The 6,445-nt window shown below is 43.6% G+C and overlaps 1 long non-coding RNA gene across 1 annotated transcript; it reads right to left on the bottom strand.

Annotated features, from left to right (window-relative positions):
* Positions 1-312: 312 nt before the first annotated feature.
* On the bottom strand, positions 313-2,147 carry LOC113905111. The gene is made up of 2 exons (XR_003514598.1): positions 1,950-2,147; positions 313-556 (listed from the first exon to the last, which is right to left on the bottom strand). It is a non-coding gene; the product is annotated as an uncharacterized LOC113905111 (long non-coding RNA).
* Positions 2,148-6,445: the final 4,298 nt, after the last annotated feature.

The raw sequence follows: 6,445 nt of genomic DNA, 5'->3' as shown, positions 1-6,445 counted from the left end.
TAGTACTCTCCATTATTTTCCATTAATTCTTCAGAGTACTTTGAATTGCAGTTACTTATTCATTCATTTGTTGGTTTGTTTACTGTCTATCTCCCACAATGGAAAATAAGCTCCATGAATTCAGGAGCTATGTCTACACATCCAGCTTCTAAAATAGTGTCTGGTATGTGATACCTGCTCAGCAAATATCTACATCATCATCATCATAAATAAGAAAATGTAGCAGAATATTTAGATTTGGGATGTTTTAAAAAGTTTTTCTAGGCTTGATAAGAAACCAAGAAATCATAAAAACTGACAGATTTAGCTACATTAAGCATTTAACATTTTTGTATTACAGAGGTAAAAAGGCAGAAAACTGAGAAACATCTTTTATAAATTATTCAAAGGAATTTCTTCAAATCAGTATGAAAAGATAAGTAGGCCCCGCGGGTCCCAGACGGGGATTCTGGGAGGTGGGAGACAGTTCTAGCCGTGTGGCCCTTGTTCTGTGAGAGCGTGGGCGCGTCTCGAACTCCCGGGCCTGGCCAGGCTGGGCGCGGGGCTCCGCTCCTCCCTCGTTATAAAAAAAAAAAAAAAAAAAAGATAAGTAAACCAATGGAAAATGGGTAAGAGATACAACTTATAGAAGAAAAATAACAAGTGGTCAGTAAAAATAAAATATCATAATATGCTCAACCTCACTCTTAAAAACATCAGATTTTCATTCTGTTGAATTAGCAAGAATTCAAAGACTTATAAATACCCAGGTCAGGTGTGTGTGGAAACAGTTAACTTTTATACATTAACCATCATACACTAACAGTTAACTTTCTTACATGTGTTGTAGATTAGTGTAACTTTTTTTTTGAACAATTTAGCCATGCCTATTGAAATTTAAAATGTGCTTTACCTTTGACCCAACTCTGCTTTGGATTAGCAATTTTAGGAATTTATCCTAAAATAATACTTTCACAATGTGCAGTGTATATTCATATAAGGGTATATAGTATATTCATTTATGAATATATGAGATATATTCATGTATATGTTTAGTGTGGCATTGTTTTAATAAACAAAACTGGAAACGATCTGCTCATGCAATTAAATAATGGTACACTCACACAAAGAAATAGTATGCAGCTATTAAAAAGGACAGTAGGGTAGATTTGTAGATTCTGTTTCAGAAAGTATCCTCTGATACATTGCTAAATTGAACACATTTAACTGAGTGGTATATGTAGTAAGATGACTTACCGACTGAACAACAAAATGTAGTAAGATTTCCCCCTTAAAAAAATTAAAATGTAAGTATTTATAACTTGTATAAATATGTTCAGGTAGACATGAAAAAAGAAAAGGACTGAAATTCTTAACCATGGCTATATTTGGGAACCTGGATTTTGGAAAACATTTCCTTTCTGAATCCTCATATTTCATTCATTTCTTGTCTTATTTGGCTTTAAAAAAAAAAAAAACAAACAACCAAAAAACCACAAGTGTCTATTGTTCTTGTAAGTTTAAAAAATGGGATAGAGAGCTGGGGAGAGAGGGAGGGGAAGAAAGGGAAGGAGGAAGGGTTAGAGGGAATGAGAGGGAAAGAGAAAAGAGAAAGACTAGCTGTTGGTTTCACGCATTTTGCCATCAGCTGTGTTTGGAGCTGCCCTGCTGGGCCTCGTGGAAGGTCAGACCATTCGGTCAAGGGTTCAGGGGCATCAGCCCTTCCCCTCTCCCTCTTTATTCTCCAGAAGGAGAGGCACTTTGGCATCATATGTTTTTGTAAGGATTAAATGAGATAAAAGTTGAGAGAAAGCTTTATCAACTAGAAAGCTCTTTCAAATACAAGAGATTATTATCATCATCAGAGTCCACTTCGACCTCCCGCAGTCCCTTTTTTCCCATAAGAGCCTTTCGCCCCTCCACCCTCATGTCTTTCCCCGGGAGTGAGTCGGGCCTGCCTCCTGCCTCACCATTTCACCCCGGCCTCGGCCCAGCCGCTTCCCAGCAGAGCTTGGCTGTTCCTTGAACTTTCAGTGTTGGTTCGATTTCCTCCAGTGGTACCACATGCTGCTGTGCAAACAGAGCACGTGGTCCGGCCAAACAAAGGAACATGTGTGTGTGTTGCAAACCACCCCCCTATCACGGGAGCGCGAGCTCCGCCAGGAGAGGGCCCGGCCCGCGCGCGCGCGCGCGCTATAATTTTTCACTGCAGTTGAAACACCCCGTAAGCTCTCAGGAAGCAGCGGGGGTCGGGGGAGCGGCCGAGAGTAGGGGCTTGTGTCTCTGGCTCTTTCCATCACCGCCCTGGAAATAGCAGCGATCGTGCACGGCCAGACCGGAGCTTCCCCCAAGCTGCTAAGATTTCATTTCACCTCCAGCAGGCTGCTTGGGGACTCGCTGGGAAAAGATCACTCTCCCGGGATGCTGTCAGGGGGAGGGGGGCCAGGACTGTATACAGCTGTCAAAACGTCTCAGACGGGAGGCTCCGGCACATCTGCTCGAGCCTGTCTCCGGCTGTGGGGCACGCGGGGAGCGCCTCAAACCTATCTCTGTACTGGCGAGCGGTAATTGCATTAGGATTAGTTATCTCCTGCGCTCTGCTCATTAGCCCTGAGGATGGCTCGCATCCAGCGAGAGGGTGGCGCAGGGCAAGGGAGAAGACGTGCGCCTAACAGGTCGTGATAATGAAAGACGCTCTCCTAGAGCTTGCTTCCCTCCTCCTCTCCCCCCCCCCCCCGCCCCCCCACTGTCCTCCAACGTCTTCCTCTAAACCTCATTTCCTGACTTTTTTTTCCTAAAGGTCTTATGAAATGCGCAATTTAGGAAGATTACAAAGAAAAAAATATCTAGACTGGAATGGAGGTGGGGGAGGGATGCTGCGGAGAGCACGGTGGGGTGGGGGGCGGGGGTGCTGGGCTGATGGCCTGAATCAGAGGATGCGAAGAAAGCGGTTGGTTGGCATGTTCTGACGCCAAGGCCAATGGCCCGAGAGCACCTAGGTGCTTTTTCTGGCGGGGCTGGCTCCTGATAAGTTTCAGTTTCCTTCCCTGAGTGATGCCCAAGACGAGGAAGAAAGGGAGAGGTGGCGATTTCCAGGGGATTCGGGTCCCGAGGAGCCCCACCTTGGATTGTGTGAACTCTGGAGCCCGCACCCACCAGGCTGAGCTGGGTGGGTCCTTACTCTCTGCTCCCAGCGCTCTGGCCGGCTTGATCCCAGAAACAGGAGGGAGCGGTTGTTTGTTTGCCCCAGGAATGGGGACCGAGTCAGTTCATTTTTCACTGCACTTAGCACACTGTCTTGGTATACAGAGGTGCTCAAAAGTGTGTGATGGGTAACAATTAGAAAAAAAAAAAAAAATCAGGGGATTTACCCTTGAGGGTACCATGATCCCAACCTCGATTTTCAGGGTAGTCAGACTTACTAAGTCAGGTGACTTCAACAGGTAATCTAACTTTTCCAAATGTATTTTCTTATTGGCAAAACAGGGTTAATAATTTACCCATAGACTTATTCACATGAGTAAGTCACGCCCAATAGAGTGCAACACGTAGTAGGTGCTCAATAGATATTATTAGTTCCTCTCCATATCTTGCTTTATTCATTCCTAAGATGGGAGTTTTTTTAAAAAAACCTCTTTGATGTCTCAGGAGGAGGTAATTAACGTTCTCTTAACCCATCTGAAAGGGCCAATAGAGTACAAAGTTGTTTTATAATTAAGAAATGTATCAAACCCTGTGCAGGACTAATTGCTGTGCAAATTTGATTGAGGCCTGTAAGGACAAGATTGCCTTTAATGGGTTGCAAGGAAGGGGACTACTTAATATTCTTCAGGGAAGTTCCAATACTCAAGTCTCACCGTTGGAGACTGCATCACCAACCATTAGGAGCCCTGCTCAATGGTTTAGAGTGAATACACCAGGGCTTTGCTTAAATAATTATTTTGAAACTGGAAGGTTTATTGAGAGTTCAGGGTTCAGATTTAGAAATGTCAGAAATAGAGTTTTATTTGTTTCCATTGCACATAATGAATTTCCCTTTAAATAATGAAGCCATGAAAATGCCATTGTACCACATACTCCAGTGGATTGCCAAGTGTTGAATTAGGTCCCTGTGAGACTAAGTCTTCAAAGCTACATCCATCAGAGAATGGGGGCATTTATAGTTTTCACAGGAATCATGGATCCAAAGGGTGCTCAGTGGAGGCATACCCCTTAGCGAGTCTACAGTCTCCACTTTTCAACATCTACTGGGGGTTTAAGAGACTATTTGGCAATCCTTTTTATAGGCATCTGGAGCAATACTTTGGAGAGGAGACGGTGGAGGAAAGTTGCTAGAACAGCCTGTGTGGGTTCTGTGTAATAGTATGCGACAAAGATGTTCTGCCTTAGACAGAAGACCATGTGTATGTATTCAAGTTGGGGTCCACTGGGAATGAGGAGTGTGGTTGGCTTCTTTCTGTCTGGCCTGAAGCCACCCATTGTGCTTATCACAAGTGAATCCAAAGGACTGGCATGGTTTGCCTCTGGGGTCAAATCTTCCTCTGCCATCCACAGAGCCCCAGGGTACCAAAGTTTTTTTTCTTCTTCTTACACCTCCTTCTCTCTTTGTGTCTCTTCTCTGTCTTCCCCAAGTAAGTGATTTCCCTTTTCACCCCTGAGGCTAATTCACGTATGTCTCTTTTATTTATTTATTTAGTAACAGGTTTTAAAACACTTACTTGGCGGTACCACGTCTTAATTGCAGCATGTAGGATCTTTAGTTGTGGCATGTGAGATCTTAGTTCCTTGACCAGGGATCAAACCCAGGCCGTTTGAATAGGGAGCGTGGAGTCTTAGCAATTGGACCACCAGAGAAATCCCCATCCATGTCTCTCCTTGACTGCACTATTCTCTGCTTCTATCTGGAGTTGTCCTTAATTATCATTTGTTCTTAAGTATATTATATATAAGTATATACACTTATATAATATTAAGTGTATTCCCACTGGAAATTTTCTTGGTTTACTTATACTCTCACCCATAGTCCGCTCTTCCTCATATTGTCAATACATCTTCACTTGAGTTGCTCTTTTTCTAATATCTTTCCTTCTGCTGCTGCTGCTGCTGCTGCTAAGTCGCTTCAGTCGTGTCCGACTCTGTGCGACCCCATAGACGGCAGCCCACCAGGCCCCGCCGTCCCTGGGATTCTCCAGGCAAGAACACTGGAGTGGGTTGCCATTTCCTCCTCCAATGCAGGAAAGTGAAAAGTGAAAGTGAAGTCGCTCAGTCGTGTCCGACTCTTAGCGACCCCATGGACTGCAGCCTACCAGGCTCCTCCATCCATGGGATCCTCCAGGCAAGAGTACTGGAGTGGGTTGCCATTGCCTTCTCCGATCTTTCCTTCTAATGCCCTTCTTATTCTTCTACAACTGCTGTCTCCATTGTGACATTTTTCAATGACCCTTGAATCCCCTGAAGCCTGACTTTTGCCTCCTTTAGTCTCCTGATTGCCAATGTCAATGGTCCATTATGACTCCACCCTCCCTTGTTTATCAATCTCTCAAGACCCCCTGGGCATATGTCACAGGGCACTGTTTTCCGAATTTTTCTGAGTTTTCCAGGCTTCCTTTCCTCTTCTCTCTCCCCAAATAAGTGCATGCCTCCAGAACTAGAGCTGACATTTGTGGAGCATTTATTATCCATTTTTAATCCTCCCATCAACCCCATGAAACAGGTACATTAATTGTTTCATTTTTATGGGAAGAACTGAGGCTAAGAGAGCTGGTAGATGTCAAATCCTGGTCTGCTCTGTCTGACTCGAGTCTAAGCACTTGATCAGGTGGCTCTGATGCCTATAGTTTGGTTTTCTGATTCCAATCCCCCCTTGGTCTACCATTGACACACAGATCTCACCTTGTCTGCCTGTCCCATCAGATCTCAAACCCTAAATATAATGTCTTGATGAGCTGACCACTCCCCTCTCCTTCCAGCTCTCTTTCCTGACTTCTGTAACAGAAATGACTTTCCCAGGACCAAACCTTGACCCTGAGAACCCTCTTCTCTTTTCCAAGCTCATTTTGCTCAGCTCTTCATCCTATTAGACACCACTCTGACCATATTTCTTTTTTGATATCTCTTGAATACTTTTTTTATTCTCTTGTTACTGTTGCTTAATATAGATCTTGAAATGGTCCCTTGTTTGAACTAGCACAGTATTCTAATATCGTCTTACCTGTTTTTCCTGCTATTGGTCCTGCCTAGCTTGCCCCACTTATCAGGACCAGAATCATCTTATTAAAACATTTCTTGCACATTCACATGATTTTTCTCCAAGAACTTAAATAATTTCTCTGTACTACAGTAAAACTTGTTACTCAAGGTTTTCTATGTTCCAGACACCCAACTTTTCATTCTATAGCACCTCAATATGTCCAAATAACCGCTTAGCTCTTTTTTTATATAATTTATTTTTATTGAAATATAATTG

This window comes from Bos indicus x Bos taurus, chromosome 15, assembly GCF_003369695.1.
Source record: "Bos indicus x Bos taurus breed Angus x Brahman F1 hybrid chromosome 15, Bos_hybrid_MaternalHap_v2.0, whole genome shotgun sequence".
NCBI classification, from domain to species: Eukaryota; Metazoa; Chordata; class Mammalia; order Artiodactyla; family Bovidae; genus Bos; species Bos indicus x Bos taurus.
The sequence above is the reverse complement of the archived record's forward strand: the minus strand, read 5'-3'. Positions and strand labels throughout refer to the sequence as shown.